The 17,285-nt window shown below is 47.5% G+C and overlaps 1 pseudogene; it reads right to left on the bottom strand.

Moving 5' to 3' along the window:
* LOC127921803 (stimulated by retinoic acid gene 8 protein-like) overlaps positions 1-16,900 on the bottom strand; it is a 36,762-nt pseudogene extending 19,862 nt beyond the window's left edge.
* Positions 16,901-17,285: the final 385 nt, after the last annotated feature.

Genomic DNA, 17,285 nt, shown 5'->3' with positions numbered 1-17,285 from the left:
GGCAAGCATACCTATTTTATCAGCCAACTGTGCGCTCGGGAACGCACTGGTAGAGAGCTTCTCTTTCATGGTCTGGCAGCTGGGAAAGTGGCTCAAATTTTCTTTCCGCATCTGCGTCTCCCACAGAGTCAGTTTGGTTTTAAATGCCTTCACTGTACTGTACATATCAGAGATGACACGATCCCGACCCTGCAGCTGCAAGTTCATTTGCATTCAGATGACTCGTAATGTCACACAGAAAAGCCATTTCACACAGAAACATTTCGTCTCGGAGTTGTGTTGTGTCTTTCCCTTTGCTGTCCAAGAACAGACAAATCTCCTCACGAAGCTCGAAACATCTTTGAAGCACCTTTCCCTGGCTTAGCCATCGCACCTCTGTGTGATAAGGCAAATCACCATGCTCCGTTTCTAACTCCGTCAGAAATGCCTTGAACTGGCGGTGATTCAAACCTTTGGCTCTGATAAAGTTAACTGTGCGCGTGATGATGCTCATTACATGCTCCATTTTCAAGGCTTTACCGCACAACGCTTCCTGGTGTATGATACAATGATAAGCTGTCAGCTCACCTGTCGCGTTTTCCTCTTGCATCTTTTCCCGTATCTTCGCCACCAGTCCGCTCCTGTGTCCACACATCGCAGGTGCTCCGTCGGGTTGTCAAACCCACGAGTTTTCCCAAGGCAGCTCCATCTCATTTACACATCTTGACACCTCTTCATACAAATCATGCCCCGTAGTTGTGCCATGCATAGGACGTAAAGCCAAAAACTCCTCTGTCACGCTTAGGCTGGAGTCCACTCCGCGGATGAAAATTGACAACTGGGCAATGTCAGAAATGTCGGTGCTCTCATCCACAGCCAAGGAATATGCAATGAAATCTTTTCCCTTTTTCACAAGCTGCTCTTTTAGATTGATGGACAACTGGTCTACTCTCTCGGCAATGGTGTTTCTGCTCAGACTCACATTTAAAAAGAGTTGCCTTTTTCTGGGCAAACTTCGTCACAAACTTTAATCATGCAGTTTTTGATGAAATCCCCCTCCGTAAATGGCCGGGCTGATTTAGCGATCTCTTCTGCCAAAATAAAACTGGCCTTGACAGCAGCCTGGCCTTGTGATTTGGCTTTTTTGAACAGAGCCTGTCGAGATTTGAGGCCTCGTTTTAATTCCTCTGCCTTTTGTAGCCTTTGTTCCATGTCCATATTCTTGTTTTTGTCCGCGTGTTTCGTTTCATAATGTCGTCTCAGATTATACTCTTTCAGTACCGCCACACTTTCTCCACACAGAAGACACACAGGTTTTCCAGCTACCTCCGTGAACAAATACTCCGACTCCCACCTTGTTTGAAACCCCGGTTCTCAGTGTCCACCTTCCGTTTTGCCATTTTTGATGGGTATCTGAAAGTTAATTTTACTGTGATGCTGACAACTGCTGTGCCAATAAATATTGAAATGAAGCAGCCTACTGCTCGGTGCGTCACCGTTGCATTGTGGGAAATGTAGTATTGGTGCGTGTAAAAGATCTGCGGGCTGCCGGCTTGCTGCGGTCTGCGGGCCGTTCTAATAATAAATCAAGATCATCCCAGGGGCCGTAAAAACCTTCCCGCGGGGCCTTGACTCTGACATATGTGCTCTACACTGATGGTCAGCTGTATAGCCTCTACACTGATGGTCAGCTGTATAGCCTCTACACTGATGGTCAGCTGTATAGCCTCTACACTGATGGTCAGCTGTATAGCCTCTACACTGATGGAAATACCAGTTGACTGGTCAGCTGTATAGCCTCTACACTGAGGGTCAGCTGTATAGCCTCTACACTGAGGGTCAGCTGTATAGCCTCTACACTGATGGTCAGCTGTATAGCCTCTACACTGAGGGTCAGCTGTATAGCCTCTACACTGAGGGTCAGCTGTATAGCCTCTACACTGATGGTCAGCTGTATAGCCTCTACACTGATGGTCAGCTGTATGGCCTCTACACTGATGGTCAGCTGTATAGCCTCTACACTGATGGTCAGCTGTATAGCCTCTACACTGAGGGTCAGCTGTATAGCCTCTACACTGATGGTCAGCTGTATAGCCTCTACACTGATGGTCAGCTGTATAGCCTCTACACTGATGGTCAGCTGTATAGCCTCTACACTGATGGTCAGCTGTATGGCCTCTACACTGATGGTCAGCTGTATAGCCTCTACACTGATGGTCAGCTGTATAGCCTCTACACTGAGGGTCAGCTGTATAGCCTCTACACTGATGGTCGGCTGTATAGCCTCTACACTGATCGTCAGCTGTATAGCCTCTACACTGAGGGTCAGCTGTATAGCCTCTACACTGATGGTCAGCTGTATAGCCTCTACACTGAGGGTCAGCTGTATAGCCTCTACACTGATGGTCAGCTGTATAGCCTCCACACTGATGGTCAGCTGTATAGCCTCCACACTGATGGTCAGCTGTATAGCCTCTACACTGATGGAAATACCAGTTCACAGAAGTTAAAGCTTGGTTGTATAAATGAGTCTTCCAGATGGACAACGACCCCAAGCATAAGTTGAGGCAAAATGGCTTAAAGACAACAAAGTCAAGGTATTGGAGTGGCCATCACAAAGCCCTGACCTCAATCCCATAGAACATTTGTGGGCAGAACTGAAAAAAAGTGTGTGCGAGCAAGGAGGCCTACAAACCTGACTCAGTTACACCAGCTCTGTCAGGAGGAATGGGACAAAATTCACCCAACTTATTGTGGGAAACTTGTGGAAGGCTACCTGAAACTTTTGACCCAACTTAAACAATTTAAAGGCATTGCTACCAAATACTAATTCAGTGTATGTAAACTTCTGACCCACTGGGAATGTGATGAAAGAAATAAAAGCTGAAATAAATCACTCTCTCTACTATTATTCTGACATTTCACATTCTTAAAATAAAGTGGTGATCCTAACAGACCGAAGACAGGGAATTTCTACTTTCGGATTAAATGTCAGGAATTGTGGAAAACTTTAAGTTTAAAGTTTAGTTTAAATATATTTAAATATATTTATTATTATTATTATTATTATTATTAAATATATTTTTTGCTAAGGTGTATGTAAACTTCGACTTCAACTGTATACATAAATATATAAATATATATATATATAAATATATAAATATATATACATGTATATATATATTGCTTATATATAAATATATATATACACATATTCCTTATATATAAATCCTATTGGTCGTATGAATCTGGGATCTATCGTCCCAAAACTGTCCCAGAGTCTGTTTGTCACAGGCTATTTCTTTCGACAAGCTGACCAATAGAATAGGTGGCCTAAACTTTTCTCCTATAGTAGATTGCCATAGGCTAGCGATGTTGCTGTTCGCTACTCAAGTTAACCCTGGCGCGAGCCCCCACCCTTCAAACTCCAGGATGTTGGTTAGAGAGTTGATGGAGGTCTGAGAGGGGCGGAGTCATCCAGAGTCTCCTCCGCAGAGTCTTCCTCACTGGTCTCAGTCAGGTCCTCTCCGCCGTCAGCCCGTCATGACGTCTGTGGCCACCAGGTCTTCTGGAGCGCAGGGAGCTAAGGGGAGGGGAGGGGAGAAGGGGGGGGAGGGGGAGGGGAGGAGGGGGGGGGAGGGGGAGGGGGAGGAGGAGGGGGAGGGGGAGGGAGGAGGGGGAGGAGGAGGAGAGGAGGGGAGGGGAGGGAGGGGAGAGGAGGGAGGGGGAGGGAGGGGAGGGGGGAGAAGGAGGAGGGGGAGGGGGAGGGGAGGGGAGGGGAGAAGAGGAGGGGGAGGGAAAGGGGGAAGAGGAGTAGGAGGGAAAGGGGAACACGTTTTTAATGTAAGACTGAAAAATAAGCTAAACATCTACAATAACAATAGAAATTGATTTTACATGTAGATGAGCATAAACAACTGTAGATGATCAATAATATGGGTGATGATCAATAGCATGGTAGATGATCAACATGGGTAGATGATCACTACAATGGGTAGATGATCAATAAACAACCGTAGAGATCAATAACATGGGTAGATGATCAATAACATGGGTAGATGATCAATACAATGGGTAGATGAGTATAAACAACTGTAGATGATCAATAACATGGGTAGATGATCAAAGGAAGAAGGGTAGATGAGGGGAGGGGGGAGAAAGAGAAGTGGAGTAGAGGAACAAATGTAAGACTGAAAAAATAAGCTAATTGACATCTACAATAACAATAGAAATTGATTTTACATGTAGTTTATAAACAACTGTAGATGATCAATAACATGGGTAGTTGATCAATAACATGGGTAGTTGATCAATACAATGGGTAGATGAGTATAAACAACTGTAGTCGATCAATAACATGGGTAGATGATCAATAACATGGGTAGATGATCAATAACATGGGTAGATGATCAATAACATGGGTAGATGATCAATAACATGGATAGATGATCAATAACATGGGTAGATGATCAATAACATGGGTAGATGATCAATAACATGGGTAGATGATCAATAACATGGGTAGATGATCAATACAATGGGTAGATGATCAATATAAACAACTGGGTAGATGATCAATAACATGGGTAGATGATCAATAACATGGGTAGATGATCAATAACATGGGTAGATGATCAATATAATGATCAATAACATGGGTAGATGATCAATAACATGGGTAGATGATCAATAACATGGGTAGATGATCAATAACATGGGTAGATGATCAATAACATGGGTAGATGATCAATAACATGGGTAGATGATCAATAACATGGGTAAATGATCAACATGGGTAGTTGATCAATAACATGGGTAGATGATCAATAACATGGGTAGATGATCAATAACATGGGTAGTTGATCAATAACATGGAAATAACATGGGTAGATGATCAATAACATGGGTAGATGATCAATAACATGGGTAGATGATCAATAACATGGGTAGATGATCATAACATGGGTAGATGTATATAAACAACTGTAGATGATCAATAACATGGGTAGATGACCAATAACATGGGTAGTTGATCAATAACATGGGTAGATGATCAATAACATAGATGTATATAAACAACTGTAGATGATCAATAACATGGGTAGATTATCAATAACATGGGTAGATGATCAATAACATGGGTAGATGATCAATAACATGGGTAGATGATCAATAACATGGGTAGATGTATATAAACAACTGTAGATGATCAATAACATGGGTAGATGATCAATAACATGGGTAAATCAATAACATGGGTAGATGATCAATATAAGTTGATCAATAACATGGGCAGATGATCAATAACATGGGTAGATGATCAATAACATGGGTAGATGATCAATAACATGGGTAGATGATCAATAACATGGGTAGATGATCAATAACATGGGTAGATGATCATAACATGGGTAGTTGATCAATAACTGTAGATGATCAATAACATGGGTAGATGTATTTAATACAATGGGTAGATGATCAATAACATGGGTAGATGATCAATAACATGGGTAGATGATCAATAACATGGGTAGATGATCAATAACATGGGTAGATAACATGAGATGATCAATAACATGGGTAGATGATCAATAACATGGGTAGATGATCAATAACATGGGTAGATGATCAATAACATGGGTAGTTGATCAATAACATGGTAGATGTATATAGACAAAACAATAACATGGGTAGATGATCAATAACATGTGGGTAGATGATCAATAACATGGGTAGATGATCAATAACATGGGTAGATGATCAATAACATGGGTAGATGATCAATAACATGGGATGCTGCCCCCAGTGGTAATCTATACTAACTGCAGGTGTACACGCTGGTTACTTAGGGAAAGGGATACCTAGTCACTGAAATGTGTCTTCAGCTTTTACCTAAACCCTACTGACTCAGAGGGGCAGTGGGCTGCTAACCCACAAACCCTCTGGCTCAGAGAGGGCAATGAGCTGCCTTAACCCACAAACCCCTCTGGCTCAGAGAGGGCAGTGGGCTGCCTTACAAACCCCTCTGGCTCAAGAGGGGGCAGTGGGTGCCTTAACACGTCTTTGGGGCCCAGGGAGCTGCTGTGGTTAACTGCCTTAACCCACGTCTCGGGGCCCAGGGAGCTCACTATGTAACTGCAGCAGCACGTCATCGGGGCCCAGGGAGCTGCTGTGGTTAACTGCCTTAACCCGTCATCGGGGCAGGGAGCTGCTGTGTGCTGCCTTAACCCACGTCACGCCGGGGCCCAGGGAGCTGCTGTTGTTAACTGTCTTAACCCACGTCATCGGGGCCCAGGGAGCTGCTGTTGTTAACTGCCTTAACCCACGTCATCGGGGCCCAGGGAGCTGCTGTTGTTAACTGTCTTAACCCACGTCATCGGGGCCCAGGGAGCTGCTGTTGTTAACTGTCTTAACCCACGTCATCGGGGCCCAGGGAGCTGCTGTTGTTAACTGTCTTAACCCACGTCATCGGGGCCCAGGGAGCTGCTGTTGTTAACTGCCTTAACCCACGTCATCGGGGCCCAGGGAGCTGCTGTTGTTAGCTGTCTTAACCCACGTCATCGGGGCCCAGGGAGCTGCTGTTGTTAACTGTCTTAACCCACGTCATCGGGGCCCAGGGAGCTGCTGTTGTTAACTGCCTTAACCCACGTCATCGGGGCCCAGGGAGCTGCTGTTGTTAACTGCCTTAACCCACGTCATCGAGGCCCTGGGAGCTGCTGTTGTTAACTGCCTTAACCCACGTCATCGGGGCCCAGGGAGCTGCTGTCGTTAACTGCCTTAACCCACGTCATCGGGGCCCTGGGAGCTGCTGTTGTTAACTGCCTTAACCCACGTCATCGGGGCCCAGGGAGCTGCTGTTGTTAACTGTCTTAACCCACGTCATCGAGGCCCTGGGGGCTGCTGTTGTTAACTGCCTTAACCCACGTCATCGGGGTCCAGGGAGCTGCTGTTGTTAACTGTCTTAACCCAAGTCATCGGGGCCCAGGGAGCTGCTGTTGTTAACTGCCTCGCTCAACGGCAGAACGGAAGGTTTTCTCCCCCACCTTGTCAGCTCGGGGATTCAAACCAACAACCTTTCAGTTACTGGCCCAATGCTCTTAACCCGCTAGGCTACCTAGGCTTTGCACCAGTATCTATGGGGGCGGCAGGTAGCCTAGTGGTTAGAGCGTTGGACCAGTAACCAGCTAGGTAGCCTAGTGGTTAGAGCGTTGGACCAGTAACCAGTAGGTAGCCTAGTGGTTAGAGCGTTGGACTAGTAACCAGCAGGTAGCCTAGTGGTTAGGGCGTTGGACTAGTAACCAGCAGGTAGCCTAGTGGTTAGAGCGTTGGACTAGTAACCAGCAGGTAGCCTAGTGGTTAGAGCGTTGGACCAGTAACCAGCAGGTAGCCTAGTGGTTAGAGCGTTGGACTAGTAACCAGCAGGTAGCCTAGTGGTTAGAGCGTTGGACTAGTAACCAGCAGGTAGCCTAGTGGTTAGAGCGTTGGACTAGTAACCAGCAGGTAGCCTAGTGGTTAGAGCGTTGGACTAGTAACCAGCAGGTACCCTAGTGGTTAGAGCGTTGGACCAGTAACCAGCAGGTAGCCTAGTGGTTAGAGCGTTGGACCAGTAACCAGCAGGTAGCCCTAGTGGTTAGAGCGTTGGACTAGTAACCAGCAGGTAGCTCAGTGGTTAGAGTGTTGACCAGTAACCAGCAGGTAGCCTAGTGGTTAGAGCGTTGGACCAGTAACCAGCAGGTAGCCTAGTGGTTAGAGCGTTGGACTAGTAACCAGCAGGTAGCCTAGTGGTTAGAGCGTTGGACCAGTAACCAGCAGGTAGCCTAGTGGTTAGAGCGTTGGACCAGTAACCAGCAGGTAGCCTAGTGGTTAGAGCGTTGGACAAGTAACCAGCAGGTAGTCTAGTGGTTAGAGCTGGGGTTAGTAACCGAAAGGTTGCTGGATCAAATCCCAGAGCTGACAAAGTAAAAATATGTTGTTCTGCCCCTGAACAAGACAGTTAACCCACTGTTCCTAGACCAGTTAACCCACTGTTCCCAGACCAGTTAACCCACTGTTCCTAGACCAGTTAACCCACTGTTCCCCGGTGAGCCGTCATTGTAAATAAGAATTAGTTCTTAACTGACTGGTGTAGGAACAGTGGGTTCCTGGTGTATGTCAATGGTAGTAGTGTACCTGCTGTGTGACTGCAGCCTCCGGTACTCTGCCCTCACTTCCTCCAAGCTGCACGGCCCGTCTTCATTACCGAGGAATATCCCTAAAACACATGTCGGTCAATAAGAAACCGTGCCCTTAATCACAGAGCTTTTCTGTACACATCAAAAGGGCATTGGGCTCCTCTCACCTTTCAGTAGCATCAGTCTGCTCAGGTGGGCTTCCTGCTCTTTCAGAAATCCTTTGGCGTGGTCCAAGATCTTCCACTGACCGACCAGACAACATTACAATCACACTTTACAATACAACACATTCAACTGAGGTTTCCGCTCACCAGGTAGGTGAAGATCTACCTGCCTCACCAGGTAGGTGAAGATCTACCTGTATCACCAGGCAGGTGAGGATCTACCTGCGTCGCCAGGTAGGTGAAGATATAGCCTGCATGGCCAGGTAGGTGAAGATGTTTTTGGAAAGTAGAGAAAGTCGACAATAACCAGTAACTTTGAATCAGAAAAGTATACCCTCCCTACCAAATCACACTTTCTCTACCCAGCAACAGTTAGCCAGCTAACCCCAAATCACCCCCTCTCTACCCAGCAACAGTTAGCCAGCTAGCCCCAAATCACACCCTCTCTACCCAGCAACAGTTAGCCAGCTAACCCCAAATCACCCCTCTCTACCCAGCAACAGTTAGCTAGCTAGCCCCAAATCACCCTCTCTCTACCCAGCAACAGTTAGCTAGCTAGCCCCAAATCACCCTCTCTATCCAGCAACAGTTAGCCAGCTAACCCCAAATCACACTCTCTCTACCCAGCAACAGTTAGCCAGCTAGCCCCAAATCACCCCCTCTCTACCCAGCAACAGTTAGCCAGCTAGCCCCAATCACACTCTCTCTATCCAGCAACAGTTAGCCAGCTAACCCCAAATCACACCCTCTCTACCCAGCAACAGTTAGCCAGCTAGCCCCAAATCACACCCTCTCTACCCAGCAACAGTTAGCCAGCTAGCCCCAAATCACCCCTCTCTACCCAGCAACAGTTAGCCAGCTAACCCCAAATCACCCCTCTCTACCCAGCAACAGTTAGCCAGCTAGCCCCAAATCACACCCTCTCTACCCAGCAACAGTTAGCTAGCTAGCCCCAAATCACACCTCTCTATCCAGCAACAGTTAGCCAGCTAGCCCCAAATCACACTCTCTACCCAGCAACAGTTAGCTAGCTAGCCCCAAATCACACTCTCTCTATCCAGCAACAGTTAGCCAGCTAACCCCAAATCACACTCTACCCAGCAACAGTTAGCCAGCTAGCCCCAAATCACACCCTCTCTACCCAGCAACAGTTAGCTAGCTAGCCCCAAATCACACCCTCTCTACCCAGCAACAGTTAGCCAGCTAGCCCCAAATCACACCCTCTCTACCCAGCAACAGTTAGCAGCTAGCCCCAAATCACACCCTCTCTACCCAGCAACAGTTAGCTAGCTAGCCCCAAATCACACCCTCTCTACCCAGCAACAGTTAGCCAGCTAACCCCAAATCACACCCTCTCTACCCAGCAACAGTTAGCCAGCTAACCCCAAATCACACTCTATCCAGCAACAGTTAGCCAGCTAACCCCAAATCACACCCTCTCTACCCAGCAACAGTTAGCCAGCTAACCCCAAATCACCCCTCTCTACCCAGCAACAGTTAGCCAGCTAACCCCAAATCACACCCTCTCTACCCAGCAACAGTTAGCCAGCTAGCCCCAAATCACACCCTCTCTACCCAGCAACAGTTAGCCAGCTAGCCCCTAATCACACCCTCTCTACCCAGAAACAGTTAGCCCCTAATCACACCCTCTCTACCCAGAAACAGTTAGCCCCTAATCACACCCTCTCTACCCAGAAACCAGTTAGCCCCAAATCACACCCTCTCTACCCAGCAACAGTTAGCCAGCTAACCCCAAATCACACCCTCTCTACCCAGCAACAGTTAGCCCCTAATCACACCCTCTCTACCCAGCAACAGTTAGCCCCTAATCACACCCTCTCTACCCAGAAACAGTTAGCCCCTAATCACACCCTCTCTACCCAGAAACAGTTAGCCCCTAATCACACCCTCTCTACCCAGAAACAGTTAGCCCCTAATCACACCTCTCTACCCAGCAACAGTTAGCCCCTAATCACACCCTCTCTACCCAGAAACAGTTAGCCCCTAATCACACCCTCTCTACCCAGAAACAGTTAGCCCCTAATCACACCTCTCTACCCAACAACAGTTAGCCCCTAATCACACCCTCTCTACCCAGACAACAGTTAGCCAGTTAGCCCCTAATCACACCCTCTCTACCCAGACAAGCAGTTAGCCCCTAATCACACCCTCTCTACCCAGCAACAGTTAGCCCCTAATCACACCCTCTCTACCCAGCAACAGTTAGCCCCTAATCACACCTCTCTACCCAGACAACAGTTAGCCCCTAATCACACCCTCTCTACCCAGCAACAGTTAGCCCCTAATCACACCCTCTCTACCCAGCAACAGTTGGCCCCTAATCACACCCTCTCTACCCAGCAACAGTTAACCAGTTAGCCCCTAATCACACCCTCTCTACCCAACAACAGTTACCAGTTAGCCCCTAATCACACCCTCTCTACCCAGCAACAGTTAGCCCCTAATCACACCCTCTCTACCCAACAACAGTTAACCAGTTAGCCCCTAATCACACCTCTCTACCCAACAACAGTTAGCCCCTAATCACACCCTCTCTACCCAACAACAGTTAGCCAGCTGCCCTAATCACACCCTCTCTGCCCAGCAACAGTTAGCCCTAACCCTCACATCACACCCTCTCTACCCAGCAACAGTTAGCCCCTAATCACACCCTCTCTACCCAGCAACAGTTAGCCCCTAATCACACCCTCTCTACCCAGACAACAGTTAGCCCCTAATCACACCCTCTCTACCCAACAACAGTTGGCCCCTAATCACACCCTCTCTACCCAGAAACAGTTAGCCCCTAATCACACCCTCTCTACCCAGCAACAGTTAGCCCCTAATCACACCCTCTCTACCCAGACAACAGTTAGCCCCTAATCACACCTCTCTACCCAGAACCAGTTAGCCCTAATCACACCCTCTCTACCCAACAACAGTTAGCCCCTAATCACACCCTCTCTACCCAACAACAGTTAACCAGTTAGCCCCTAATCACACCCTCTCTACCCAGCAACAGTTAGCCCCTAATCACACCCTCTCTACCCAACAACAGTTAGCCCCTAATCACACCCTCTCTACCCAGCAACAGTTAGCCCCTAATCACACCCCTCTACCCAGCAACAGTTAGCCCTAATCACACCTCTCTACCCAGCAACAGTTAGCCCTAATCACACCCTCTCTACCCAGCAACAGTTAGCCCCTAATCACACCCCTCTACCCAACAACAGTTAACCAGTTGGCCCTAATCACACCCTCTCTACCCAGCAACAGTTAACCAGTTAGCCCCTAATCACACCCTCTCTACCCAGCAACAGTTAGCCCCTAATCACACCCTCTCTACCCAGCAACAGTTAGCCAGTTAGCCCTAATCACACCCTCGCTACCCAACAACAGTTAACCAGTTAGCCCCTAATCACACCCTCTCTACCCAGCAACAGTTAGCCAGTTAGCCCCTAATCACACCCTCTCTACCCAGCAACAGTTAGCCAGTTAGCCCCTAATCACCCCTCTCTATCCAGCAACAGTTAGCCAGTTAGCCCTAATCACACCCTCTCTATCCAGCAACAGTTAGCCAGTTAGCCCTAATCACCCCCTCTCTATCCAGCAACAGTTAACCAGTTAGCCCCTAATCACACCTCTCTATCCAGCAACAGTTAGCCAGTTGGCCCCTAATCACACCCTCTCTACCCAGAAACAGTTAACCAGTTAGCCCCTAATCACACCCTCTCTACCCAGCAACAGTTAGCCAGTTAGCCCCTAATCACACCCTCTCTACCCAGCAACAGTTAGCCCCTAATCACACCCTCTCTACCCAGCAACAGTTAGCCAGTTAGCCCCTAATCACACACTCTCTACCCAGAAAAAGTTAGCCAGTTAGCCAATAATCACACCCTCTCTACCCAGCAACAGTTAGCCCCTAATCACACCCTCTCTACCCAGCAACAGTTAGCCCCTAATCACACCCTCTCTACCCAGAAACAGTTAACCCCTAATCACACCCTCTCTACCCAGCAACAGTTAGCCCCTAATCACACCCTCTCTACCCAACAACAGTTAGGCCCTAATCACACCTCGCTACCCAACAACAGTTAACCAGTTGGCCCCTAATCACACCTCTCTACCCAGAAACAGTTGGCCCATAATCACACCCTCTCTACCCAACAACAGTTGGCCCTAATCACACCTCTCTACCCAACAACAGTTAGCCCTAATCACACCTCTCTGCCCAACAACAGTTAGCCCCTAATCACACCCTCTCTACCCAACAACAGTTAGCCCCTAATCACACCCTCTCTACCCAGCAACAGTTAGCCCCTAATCACACCCTCTCTACCCAACAACAGTTGGCCCCTAATCACACCCTCTCTACCCAGCAACAGTTAGCCCCTAATCACACCCTTTCTACCTAATAATAGTTAGCCTCTAATCATACCTTACCTAACAAATAGTTAGCCCTTTAATTTACACTTTCTACCTAACAACAGTTAGCCCCTAATCATACTTTCTTTCTTCCAGAAACAGTTAGCCCCTAATTACTCCTTCTACCTAGAACCAGTTAGCCCTTTGCATCACACTTTCCACCTAACAATAGTTAGCTCCCTAATCACACCTTCTACCCAACAACAGTTAAACCAGTTAGCCTCTTTCTATTGAAACACTCCTTTAATTCTACCTTCTACCTAGAAACAGTTAGCCTTTATCCACCTTCTACCTAACAACAGTTAGCCCCTAATCACACCCTCTCTACCCAACAACAGTTAGCCCATAATCACACCCTCTCTACCCAACAACAGTTAGCCCCTAATCACTCCCTCTCTACCCAACAACAGTTAGCCCCTAATCACACCCTCTCTACCCAACAACAGTTAGCCCCTAATCACACCCTCTCTACCCAACAACAGTTAGCCCCTAATCACACGCTCTCTACCCAACAACAGTTAGCCCTAATCACACCCTCTCTACCCAGCAACAGTTAGCCCCTAATCACACCCTCTCTGCCCAGAAACAGTTAGCCCCTAATCACACCCTCTCTACCCAGAAACAGTTAACCCCTAACCACACCCTCTCTACCCAACAACAGTTAGCCCCTAATCACACCCTCTCTACCCAGAAACAGTTGGCCCCTAATCACACCCTCTCTACCCAGAAACAGTTAGCCCCTAATCACACCCTCTCTACCCAGAAACAGTTAACCCCTAATCACACCCTCTCTACCCAGCAACAGTTGGCCCCTAATCACACCCTCTCTACCCAGAAACAGTTAACCCCTAATCACACCCTCTCTACCCAGCAACAGTTAGCCCCTAATCACACCCTCTCTACCCAACAACAGTTAACCAGTTAGCCCCTAATCACACCCTCTCTACCCAGCAACAGTTAGCCCCTAATCACACCCTCTCTACCCAACAACAGTTAGCCCCTAATCACACCCTCTCTACCCAGCAACAGTTAGCCAGTTAGCCCCTAATCACACCCTCGCTACCCAACAACAGTTAACCAGTTAGCCCCTAATCACACCCTCTCTACCCAGCAACAGTTAGCCAGTTAGCCCCTAATCACACCCTCTCTACCCAGCAACAGTTAGCCGGTTAGCCCCTAATCACACCCTCTCTATCCAGCAACAGTTAACCAGTTAGCCCCTAATCACACCCTCTCTATCCAGCAACAGTTAGCCAGTTAGCCCCTAATCACCCCTCTCTATCCAGCAACAGTTAACCAGTTAGCCCCTAATCACACCTCTCTATCCAGCAACAGTTAGCCAGTTAGCCCCTAATCACACCCTCTCTACCCAGAAACAGTTAACCAGTTAGCCCCTAATCACACCCTCTCTACCCAGCAACAGTTAGCCAGTTAGCCCCTAATCACACCCTCTCTACCCAGCAACAGTTAGCCCCTAATCACACCTCTCTACCCAGAAACAGTTAGCCAGTTAGCCCCTAATCACACACTCTCTACCCAGAAACAGTTAGCCAGTTAGCCAATAATCACACCCTCTCTACCCAGCAACAGTTAGCCCCTAATCACACCCTCTCTACCCAGCAACAGTTAGCCCCTAATCACACCCTCTCTACCCAGAAACAGTTAACCCCTAATCACACCCTCTCTACCCAGCAACAGTTAGCCCCTAATCACACCTCTCTACCCAACAACAGTTAGGCCCTAATCACACCCTCGCTACCCAACAACAGTTAACCAGTTAGCCCCTAATCACACCCTCTCTACCCAGAAACAGTTAGCCCATAATCACACCTCTCTACCCAACAACAGTTAGCCCCTAATCACACCCTCTCTACCCAACAACAGTTAGCCCCTAATCACACCCTCTCTACCCAACAACAGTTAGCCCCTAATCACACCCTCTCTACCCAACAACAGTTAGCCCATAATCACACCCTCTCTACCCAACAACAGTTAGCCCCTAATCACACCCTCTCTACCCAGCAACAGTTAGCCCCTAATCACACCTCTCTACCCAACAACAGTTAGCCCCTAATCACACCCTCTCTACCCAGAAACAGTTAGCCCCTAATCACACCCTCTCTACCCAGAAACAGTTAACCCCTAATCACACCCTCTCTACCCAACAACAGTTAGCCCCTAATCACACTCCTCTCTACCCAGAAACAGTTAGCCCCTAATCACACCTCTCTCTACCCAGAAACAGTTAGCCCCTAATCACACCCTCTCTACCCAGAAACAGTTAGCCCCTAATCACACCCTCTACCCAGAAACAGTTAGCCCCTAATCACACCCTCTCTACCCAGAAACAGTTAGCCCCCTAATCACACCCTCTCTACCCAACAACAGTTAGCCCCTAATCACACCCTCTCTACCCAGCAACAGTTAACCAGTTAGCCCCTAATCACACCCTCTCTACCCAGAAACAGTTAGCCCCTAATCACACCCTCTCTACCCAGCAACAGTTAGCCCCTAATCACACCCTCTCTACCCAACAACAGTTAGCCCCTAATCACACCTCTCTACCCAACAACAGTTAACCAGTTAGCCCCTAATCACACCCTCTCTACCCAGAAACAGTTAGCCCCTAATCACACCCTCTCTACCCAGCAACAGTTAGCCCCTAATCACACCCTCTCTACCCAACAACAGTTAGCCCCTAATCACACCCTCTCTACCCAGCAACAGTTAACCAGTTAGCCCCTAATCACACCCTCTCTACCCAGAAACAGTTAGCCCCTAATCACACCCTCTCTACCCAGCAACAGTTAGGCCCCTAATCACACCCTCTCTACCCAGCAACAGTTAGCCCCTAATCACACCCTCTCTACCCAGCAACAGTTAACCAGTTAGCCCCTAATCACACCTCTCTACCCAGCAACAGTTAGCCCCTAATCACACCCTCTCTACCCAGCAACAGTTAGCCCCTAATCACACCCTCTCTACCCAACAACAGTTAGCCCCTAATCACACCCTCTCTACCCAGCAACAGTTAGCCCCTAATCACACTCTCTACCCAGAAACAGTTAACCCTAATCACACCCTCTCTGCAGCAACAGTTAACCAGTTAGCCCCTAATCACACCCTCTCTACCCAGAAACAGTTAGCCCCTAATCACACCCTCTACTCAGCAACAGTTAACCAGTTAGCCCCTAATCACACCTCTCTCTACCCAACAACAGTTAGCCCCTAATCACACCCTCTCTACCCAGCAACAGTTAGCTAATCACACCCTCCCTCTCACCCAGAAACAGTTAACCCTAATCACACCCTCTCTACCCAGCAACAGTTAACCAGTTAGCCCCTAATCACACCCACATGAAGGAGAGGAACTGAGGAAGATAATTTCAGATTGTTTAGCCATCTCTATATTTCTCTCACCTTGGCAGGCATCTTGTCGGATGTGGGACAGACCACGGTGTTGGCGTCTCGAACAGGGTGGCCAGGTTGGCCCGGTGTCGGGCCTGCAGAGCCCGTCTTCTCTCCTTCGGCCGGTGCTCCTCCGTGTCCCGTTTCCTCCGGAGCCCGGTCGGACCCGGTACGGCCTCGTCTGGACATCCTGGTGTATTAATGGGTTATATACAATAATAATAATAATAATAAGACACTACACGGGTTATTAAGAGTTATATCGGTCGACAACAACAAGATGGCTACCGAGCACTGATTAGCTGTTTTTAGATACTTGATTAAGTTTAGAGTTGGATAATATATCCACAGACCTTATTATGTTGTTGTTGCTACCTTACCTTTTTTGAAATCCTTTATAAATGTTATGTTAACAAACTGTCCGCGTTTCTGTTAAATTGTTATGGAAAATGATCTTATAGTGTGATTGTTGTCGTGCACAGATGAACGGCGGTAAAGAGGCTCCAACCGTCTCATCAACCGGCAGTATTGAGATCAGTGATGCCAATTTAGCTAATTTTGCTAGATTTAGAAACTTTTCCTAGCAACAAATTTAGATACTTAAAAAAATAAAAACTTTTAGCAACTTTTGATGAAGTGACTCAAACGCTCAAATGCATTTTCCTCTAAATGACAAAAAAAAAAAAAACCGATGTTCTCGGTCACAACACGTGTCTGGCTGCTAAAATGCGTTGTGGTGACGTCAGCAACCATTTCGGTAAATTGCAAATTAATCATCGGCTGACTGCAGTAGTAGTAGTGGTGGTGGTGGTGGTAGTACGGGTTCCACGAGACAAAACCCAATGAATATAGATGGTCACAAATGTTTTGATCCTGGACATAACTTACAACATCAATCAACATGTCTCAATCAAAATTGTACAGAAAGGGGTGGGGAGTCTGTACCTGAATTTAAGGTGTCTGGAGCCAAAGTAATTAGGGATGATTGACGGGCAATACTTTGCGTACTGCAAATCAGAAATGCTTTGCAAAAAAATGTATGACATCAAAAAAATATTGTGCTACAGCAAAGTATATAAATAAATCAAAACCTTTCAACCCCGCAACGCCGTCTACATTACCACAGGTGGTTAAGAAA

Source organism: Oncorhynchus keta, unplaced genomic scaffold (genome assembly GCF_023373465.1).
Source record: "Oncorhynchus keta strain PuntledgeMale-10-30-2019 unplaced genomic scaffold, Oket_V2 Un_contig_23585_pilon_pilon, whole genome shotgun sequence".
Lineage (NCBI taxonomy): Eukaryota > Metazoa > Chordata > Actinopteri > Salmoniformes > Salmonidae > Oncorhynchus > Oncorhynchus keta.
The sequence above is the reverse complement of the archived record's forward strand: the minus strand, read 5'-3'. Positions and strand labels throughout refer to the sequence as shown.